Source organism: Dipodomys spectabilis, unplaced genomic scaffold, assembly GCF_019054845.1.
Source record: "Dipodomys spectabilis isolate Male_0828 unplaced genomic scaffold, ASM1905484v1 ptg000792l, whole genome shotgun sequence".
Lineage (NCBI taxonomy): Eukaryota > Metazoa > Chordata > Mammalia > Rodentia > Heteromyidae > Dipodomys > Dipodomys spectabilis.
Genome location: NW_024871469.1, coordinates 319,986 through 328,657, shown reverse-complemented (window position 1 = coordinate 328,657; position 8,672 = coordinate 319,986). Strand labels below are relative to the sequence as shown.

Genomic DNA, 8,672 nt, shown 5'->3' with positions numbered 1-8,672 from the left:
CAGCCATGCTTAGTGTGGGAGACAATCAGAAGCAGCAGGGAGTCAAGTCAAGTAGGAAAACTCCTTTATTAACACACAGTAAGCACTTTTTAAAGCAAAAAAGACTCAGTGGCATGAGAGGGAAGGAAAAGGAACCAATTACTGTAAAGTTCACACCCTATCATGTACCTAAGCTTCCACGGGCTGGTTATGCACTGAAGGTAAAGCCAATGGGGCTCTGCCCATTCAACCCCTCTCAATGCCATCTTTGCTGCCCATGTGCTCTACAGCAAATTGGGTTCTGCCTACTCAACTCCCTCTCAGTGCCATCTTTGCTGCCCACGTGCTCCACAGATTCCCCTTTATTTATTTTAATGGCAGACCCACCTCCCAGTTAGTAATCCTTTTCCTTCTACTGTAAAGGTTATTTTAACAGGATTACATTGGAAAGAATAGCATTGGCCATGCAGGAGGTTTGAGGCAAGTCTGGTGGGCGAGATTTGGCAGACAAGGATAGGGAGGGCCCTTGTGCATGATCCAAGAGCTTGTCCCTGTTACATCACATCCCCACCTAGCACAGTAATAAACATCAGCTCCACCACAGTTAGAAATATCCAAAACAGTTCAATTAATTCCTGAACATATATAAAAGTCAATATCTCATAAGGTTGTCCTCTTCAGAACATGGGAGCAGCCTGGGTATTGGGAGTTCCATACATGCGGCAAGGTGCATTCTCGTGGGCTCCTACACTCAGGCCATTCTACTATAGTGCAGAAAAACAAGGAAAATTTAAAAGAAACTGCAGACATAGCAAAGCAGTTCCAGTCACCTGGTGTGGTTTAAGTAAGGCAGTTCCTTGTATGTGCCTTTAAGTGAGCACAGGGGTCAAGATGACCTTTGAGCTTTACTGTCAGTTCCCAACACCCTGTCTTTGTTTAAAGAAGAGAACCCACCTGTCATAGGTTGGGTAGATTGCCTTGTCTGCCTTACCCACCATCGGGAGCAAAGCTAAAGGCCCTGTCTTAGGTTGGTTAGACTGACACCCGCTCTTACCCATCTCTGGCTGCAATTCCTCTCGGGGGAAATTCATTCACTTTGATCTTGATCTTATGTAACTGGCTGGCTAAGCTCGGAAGAGTTTTGCAGTGCACATATAATGCAAGGAGGCATAGAAAATCCATCAGCAAAAGCATTACCAGGCCAAGCAATGTCATTAGCAGTCCTTTAACATTAGTCAGGGATGGGATAGCAATCTTTGCCTCTTCAGAGTCCAGAGGTGGGGCTTGTTCTAATCCGGGTATTTGCCTGTGGGTTTGAAAAAGTTCTAAAGACAATTTATTTGATTATTTCTGCATTGCCAGCACTGATTACTGCACAGGTCACCCGTTGAGGTCGATGCAGATTCCGTAGGGCCATTGCTGGGACTGTGAAGGTCAGGACAGCCAACAGCTGGAGTATCACCATCTGCAATTGTTAGAGAACACAAGATCTTCTCAAGGGCTGGTTGCCCTTGGGGATGGTTAGTAATTATCTTTTTTGCTTTCCCTCTTTTATGCACAAGCCTCGGCCACCATAGCTGTTTTACTTTCTTTGTTGGTTAGTTTATCTTGGGCATCCTCCTGTATAGAGAAAATGGGTAAATAGTTAAGGTTCCTGGCAGGGATCCAAATGGAGGCTGTCTCCCCTATGGGAAAAACGCATCCAAAGGCCCTGCTCATGGTAACTAGGGGGTCAGGTCCTCTCCATTGTTGTGTCAGGGCAGGGGATCCTTCCACCTGACTTTCCTTAAGGTTTGGTGGTCCTCAGTGCTCCTGAAATCTGGATTCAGTTGCCCTTTTTGAAAAGTTTAAAATGGTAATGGTAAACAAAGATACCTATAACTACATATGGGGCTAACTCCCTTTTTTGTTTTAATAATTGCTCTTAAAGACACTGGAGATTTCTATCTATAACTACTTGGACTTTGGGAATTATAGGGAGTTCCTGTAGGACGATTAATATTCCATTTGTTAAAAAAAAATTCTGACATTGCTTTACTAACAAAACAGGGTCCATTTTCTGTTTTAACTTGTGCTGGTAGACCCAAGGTGGCAAAGCATTGAAGATGTGTATGTGCTGTGGCCCAGCATGCTCCTGAGTAGGTATTTATAGATACAAAGATATATTGAAACTTACCAAAGGCTAGGAAATGAGTAACATCCGTTTGCCAGAGGACGTTAGGTTTAAGGCTTCTGGGATTTACCCCTGGTGGTTGTAATGGGGATACTTTTAAGAAGAGCTGGCATGTTTTACAGGTATGTACAATTCTTTTGAGGTCCTTTACAGGAATCTAAGGAAATCTATGTTGACGACCTCTCCAATTAATGTGGGTTAAATCATGCAAACAGGTAGCCTCTTGTAACATTAATGCTTGTGGACCAGTAGCTAACTGGTCTAACCAATTATTGCCTAGGGATAAAAAACCAGGAAGTTTTGAATGCCCTCTCAAATGTTGAATATGAATAGGGGCTCCACATCCTTCTAATAGCCCCTTAAGAGTAAACATAAGAGGAGAAATAAGGTTTTCATCCAGCTTAATATATGCTTGGGGAAAATGAGGGAGCAAGTTAATCATATATAGGTCATCAGAATAAAAATTAAAGGGTATTATATTTGAATGTCCTGAAGTGCCATAATTACAGAGAGCATTTTTATATTGTGCTGTCCTTTTGCAAAGTTTAAATCTTTGTTGGCTTCGGGTGTTTTGTTATTCCTCAAAGGCTGCATACACAGAGCCTGCTTTACTTTCATCAGTAAAAGCATGGAGAGTGCCAGGAATAGGCGTATGAGAAAATAGAGATGGCATTTTAGAGGAAGTTGCCATAACATTACAGTCCATTTGGATGGCCCATAATGGCGGTCAATTTGGCCTAGAAATCCCTCCAATGAGAGAGCAAGATGAGCATTGGCTCGAGTGAACAACTCAATGTCTGCCATCTGAAAAGAAAAAACAATGGAGTGATGGTGAAGGCCATAATGCCTTTGGGCTTGGGTCCTTCCCTTGACAATAGCAAGTTGGTCTGCCTGAGAGTACACCTGAGGTGTGCCCCCCAGGGGAGTGTGAACCCACTCTAATGGCTCCCCCCTTTGAGTTAAAACTGCAGAAATTAATGTGACACCTGCAAACAACCAAAAGGAAATGGGTTCAAAAATAGAATACCTCCTCAGGGAAATTTCATCCAGGGTTTTTTGGAACTACAAAAGTATTGCCCGATGACTGTCTATAATTGTAATAACTTCTTGGGGTGTCCTGTCTTTTAGTAGGGCAAATAAGGGCACAAGACTATCTGTAGGGACGGGAACCCATGGCAACAGACAATTGATTCCCCCTAAAAGACTCTGAAGTTGGGTTAAGGTTAGCGAGACTGGAAAATCCAGCAAATGCTTAAGGGGGCTGGCCTGAGTCAAGATATGGTGGGTTCTGAGCACCTTAAAAGGAGATACCTTTTGAATTTTATTGAGGGCTATGGTAAAACCCCCCATTTTCAACATGGTGAGAACCTGGGCCAGAAGGCCCTCCTGGCTTCCCAGGTCTTGGTGCTCCAAGATTATATTATCCATGTAGGCATAAGCAAGGGAGGTATCTGAACCCAGCACAGGCCCTAAAAGTGTGGACAAGTATTGTTGGCAAAAGGTCGGGCTATTGGCCATTCCCTGTGGCAGCACTATCCATTGAAACCTCCGATCAGGCTGGGAAAAATTAAGAAAAAGGATGGAGAAAGCAAACTTTTGCAGTCATCTGGATGTAGGGGGATAGAAAAAAACTATCTTTAATATCATTGACAAAAGAGGTATATTCTGAACATATAGCAGGAGTCCAGGGCATGCCTCTTAGGGGCGTTCCTACTAGCTCCATTCTTTCATTTACCTTACATAGATCTTGGAGCATATGCCAAGCCCCAAAGTCTTTTTGAATAATAAATACAGGAGTGTTCTAAGGACTCATAGAAGGGCGTATGTGCCCAACATTTATCTGTTCCACCACCAAAAGGTGGAGGGCTACAAGTTTAGGTTTGGTCAATGGCCACTGCTCCCCCTAGATAAGGCTGGCCATCTAAATCAAACTTGCATTGACAATACTTTTTTCGAATGGAATCCCTTCCTGCCCCTGGGGCAGTGTGTAGGGAGCAATTCCCCTCCCCCCCCCCATGCCGGTTGGCAGGGGATTGTTTTAAACAGTCCCTCTTAAAGTGCCCCTCCTTCCTGCATTTAAAACAAGTTCTCTCCCCAATGGTATTAGGGTTTCTTGGTCCGGGCTGCCAATGCCTGGGTAATAGCCTCATTGCAGATGGCTAAGCCAGTAAGGCTAAAGCTAGTGATTGGGAATGGTGCTGTTGCATTCCCACATCCTGAGAGGCCACCACCCATCTGCTCAGGATACTCTTTCTCAATCTTGCGCAGTCCATGCGGTGGTCTGCATTCATTCTTTCCCAGACCAGCAGCTTTACAAACTGATCTCATAGGTTCCCTGTGGGCAGCTTGCGGTTTTTACTCTTTTGGAATCAGTCTACAAACTCAGCTAGAGGTGCACCAGGTTATTGTCTCACTCCTGCTATGGGGGTCTCAGTGGGCCATCATCCAGTTTATACCAAACAGCAAGTCCAGCCTGCCTCACCTGGTCATGGTACAGGCCAGGTATTGTGGCCTTTTGGAGGCCAGTGGAGTATCCTTCCCCTGTCCCTGTTAACATGGCAAAAGTAATAGGTATCATGGGTTCAGCCTGCCGGTTATTCTCTGCTCGCACTCTGCATTCCTCCTTAAAGAAAGCACATCATTTAATAAACTGAGAACTATTGAGGACAGCTTTGGCAACATCTAGCCAGTCCTTAGGGACACACAGGTGATAATCAACGTCCTATAATAGGGTAAGGGCCCAAGGGGAGTTTGGGCCATCCTCCACCACTGCCTTGCAGAACTCTTTAAGGTCCTTAGCTTGCCCTGGATACCATTCCAATGGCCTGTTAGCTCCAGGTGCCAGATTGACTGGATGTGTTTGGGGAAGTGAATCCTGTGGCCTAGGGTCCAGGCTCCCAAGTGGCACTTCATTAAAGGGCAGGCCTCCGAGTAGGTTACTTCCCCAGCCCTCGGCCTCTCCATGGGAGGTTGGTAGGGGTCCGAGTCTTACAGGTCTCTCTTGCAGGTCACGGAGGGCGCCATACCTCCCCCCTCTGAATCAGAGGAATAGGGAGGGGCCTAGGAGAGTCAGGGACACCTGAGTCAGAGGGGGTAACCTTCACCTTCGTTTTGATTTCCACTATCCACTCAACTCCCTCTCAGCGCCATCTTTGCTGCCCATGTACTCCACATGAATATAAATAATATTTTTTCTCTGCATATCTTAAAAAACCATGCTGACAACATGAAATAAAAAATCCCAAAGTTTAAAACCTTCTTCTAGAAAAGTTAAAGAATTACTGAGAACAAGTATTTTAAGAATAATTTCAGAAAGCTTGAACTCAGGGCCTGGGTTCTATCTCTGAGATTAATAGCAAGGCTATTGCTGTCACATTGAACCATAGTACCATTTCTAATTTTCTTGTGGTTAATTGAAGAGAAGAATCGCACTGACTTTCCTGTCCAACCTGACTTTGAGCTAGGATCTGGAAATCTCAGCCCTCTGAATAGCTAGAATTATAAGCATGAGCTACTGGCACATGGCTACACTAATTGTTTAACTGAAAGAGTTAAAATTGAATGTTAATCATGTTTAACTTTGTAAAATAAAGTTAACTGAAATGCCTTTTACTAGTAATAAGGGATCAAATGTGTCTACTGTGTAGGTGGGTTACAAAGTTCTTACCAAAAGCTAAATACTTCCCTTGTTTTCTATTCTTCCAAAATTGTTTGCTCTCCAGAATCATGCCTTATCTTTCCTTGCTGGTTTCTGTAGCTTATTTCATACATGCTCACAGCTTCTTCAATTATCATTTCCTTATGTGAAGAGCTTGCAAATATCTATTTTCAATCCAAACTACTTTTATGCACCTCTCATCCATATATTCAACTGCCATAAATACTTGTGAAACAGTAATCTTGTCTTTCCATTACTGGATATAAATGTGTAAGTAAAATTTAGGAAAATAAAGGAATAACATCAATAAATATACCTGATGATTGTAATAGTAATGCTAAATATTACTACAATGCTGTTTTTCTGAGCAATTTAATATAAAGCTCAAGGAAAACAACGTTTTTGAGTGCTGATATTGAGGTTTAAACTCAGGACCTTGCCTTCTCACTTATGCATTTTCCTTCAAGGGCGGTGTTTTACCCTTGAGCAGACATAGCTTTTCTTTTCATTGATGTTCTCTGCCGTGTTCAAAAGCAGGATTTTTAAACCTCTTAATTAGGTGATTCTTAAATATTCATAGGGGAGCAAAAGAAGAATAGAAGACAATAGAAGAATAAAAGAGTATAAGTTCAGGCTTGAAATCGTAGCTACGCAGGAGGCAAAGAGATGAAGATTTTGTTTCAGAGCCAACCAGTGGAGAAAAATCTGTGAGACTCCTATCTCCAATTAACACCCAAAATGCTGGAAATTTTTGGGGGGGATTATTTAGAGATAAGAAACTCTTTGTCTTTCCTTCTTGGGCTGGATTGAAACCGGGATTCTCAGATATCAGCTCTCTGAGTATCTAGAATTACCGGTGTGTGCTAACAATGTCCAGTTTCAAGGAGAGGGCAAGGTACTGATTTCAAGCTCAAGGAACAGCACAAAAACAAAAACAAACCTTATGACATACAAATATACTGATAGAATACAAACCAAAACAAACAAAATATGGGTATCTAGATGGGTGAAGGTCTTAATAGCATTATTATCACTATTATCGTTTCTGGCATATTAAGTAACCCGAAATTATGCATTAAAGGCATAGCTTAGGGGGTAGAGTACTAGCTAAAATGAAATGTATCAAACCTACTTACAGAAGAAAGAGAAAAACAAACAGAATCTACACATATTTCGTTAATGTACTTTTAAATGCATTCCAATCAAGAAAGCTCTAGGGATTGATGAATTTATTATTGACTTTTCCTAAAACTTTGAAGAGATCATTTTGATTCTACAAAAATACTTCTTTAGGAAGGTAAGAAATAGTAGCTGCCCTCTTAAAAGTTTCTTTTTTTTTTTTTTTTTTTTGGTCCAGTCGTAGGCCTGAACTCTGGGCCTGGGCGCTGTCCCTCAGCTCTTAGGCTCAAGGCTAGCGCCCACTTGAGCCACAGCGCCACTTCCGGATATTTTCCCCTGCTTATGTGGTGCTGAGAAATCGAACCCAGGGCCTCATGCATGCAAGGCAAGCACTCTACCACTGAGCCACCTTGCCAGCCCTTAAAAGTTTCTTTAAAAAAATACCGAGCTGAATTTTGTCTGGAATTATATTCCATGTACTGAGCAATTAAGGCAAATCTTTTCAGGACATTGAGTCTTCTAACCATTAAGTACTTTATTCATCATTTACTTAGTCCTTATTTTTTGTATAACATTTGAAAGGTTCTATAAAATCCATTTGGAGGGTCTTTACTCAAAGCAGAATGGCATAATGTAAGCATCTCAGGATTTAGAGCAGTGAGTATGAAAGCCATGAACAGTTTATCTTGTCTTTGAAGAAATTTTTAATGCATAGAGCATAAATAAGAAAGAACATTTTAGGTGATAGAGTAAATAATGGAGGCTAGGAGGTGGCCTAGCACCACCATAGGAAGACGAAAGCTTGGGTGCACCCTAAGGGAGAACTGTCCTGTCCTGTTCTGTCCTGTTGAGATACTTGTCATGCATCAGGTGCCTGAACAGGGAGGGCTGGCACTACTAATACAGCACCATGAATACAGTCAGCTTGGCGCCATCCATTGCTCGCAGCAGAAACCAGATGAAGTGGAGCAGGGATTGGACAGAGGGTGGCCCGTGTTTGTTGGATGGTACTTCTATGCATACATGATGACCACAGACGTGCTTTTGTTTTTCCAATAGAGAAACTGCAGCACTGCCTGGGGCACGAGCATGTCCACTTGCCTGGGAAGTTTTGGGCCATGGAGTCCTCCACCAGCATGTTGGCAGAGCCAACACTGTCTGTGGAGTGTAGAAAGTAGTATCAAGGTTCCCAGTAGTTCTTGCTTTCCACAGAGTCAATGCCCAAAGCAAATGGAACCAGGGGTGGCCCTGTTTCCAGGAACCCCAACTGAAACACTTCAAGGCTCTGGATCAGTGGGGTCCATCAAACTGAACATCCTAGCCAGACACTACATCCACTTCTGCCTTCTTTGGGGACTCCAACACCAACATGGACAGTGCTGCTGTGCTCTTTTGCTGCCCATGAGGGAAGAACAGGAGTGTGCTCCAGAGCACATGAACTCCTGAGCCCCAGAGGGCTTACTTTGGGTCATGTACCTGAAAAAGAGGGTCCAGTACTTCTGGCGTGCCCTTGATGCAGTTTACCTTGCATGTGATTGTTGTCTTCATTCTGGGAGCCTTCCTGCCCCACCATCGCCGCTGCCAATGTGGCCCAAATACTATAACCTTTAGAAAGACTAGGTCAAAGCCTGAAAATATCAATACCAGGAATTGGGTGCATTAAAGAGGAGGGTATGGAAAGGGTAGACAAATGAAGGGAGGAAGGGACAGAATGTAAATGAGCTCATTGGATGAGAGTGAGGG

General features: G+C 43.2%; 1 pseudogene; it reads right to left on the bottom strand.

The window, feature by feature from the left end:
* Window positions 1-7,826: 7,826 nt before the first annotated feature.
* LOC122102543 lies at window positions 7,827-8,401 on the bottom strand (annotated as a pseudogene).
* Between the last annotated feature and the right edge of the window lie 271 nt (window positions 8,402-8,672).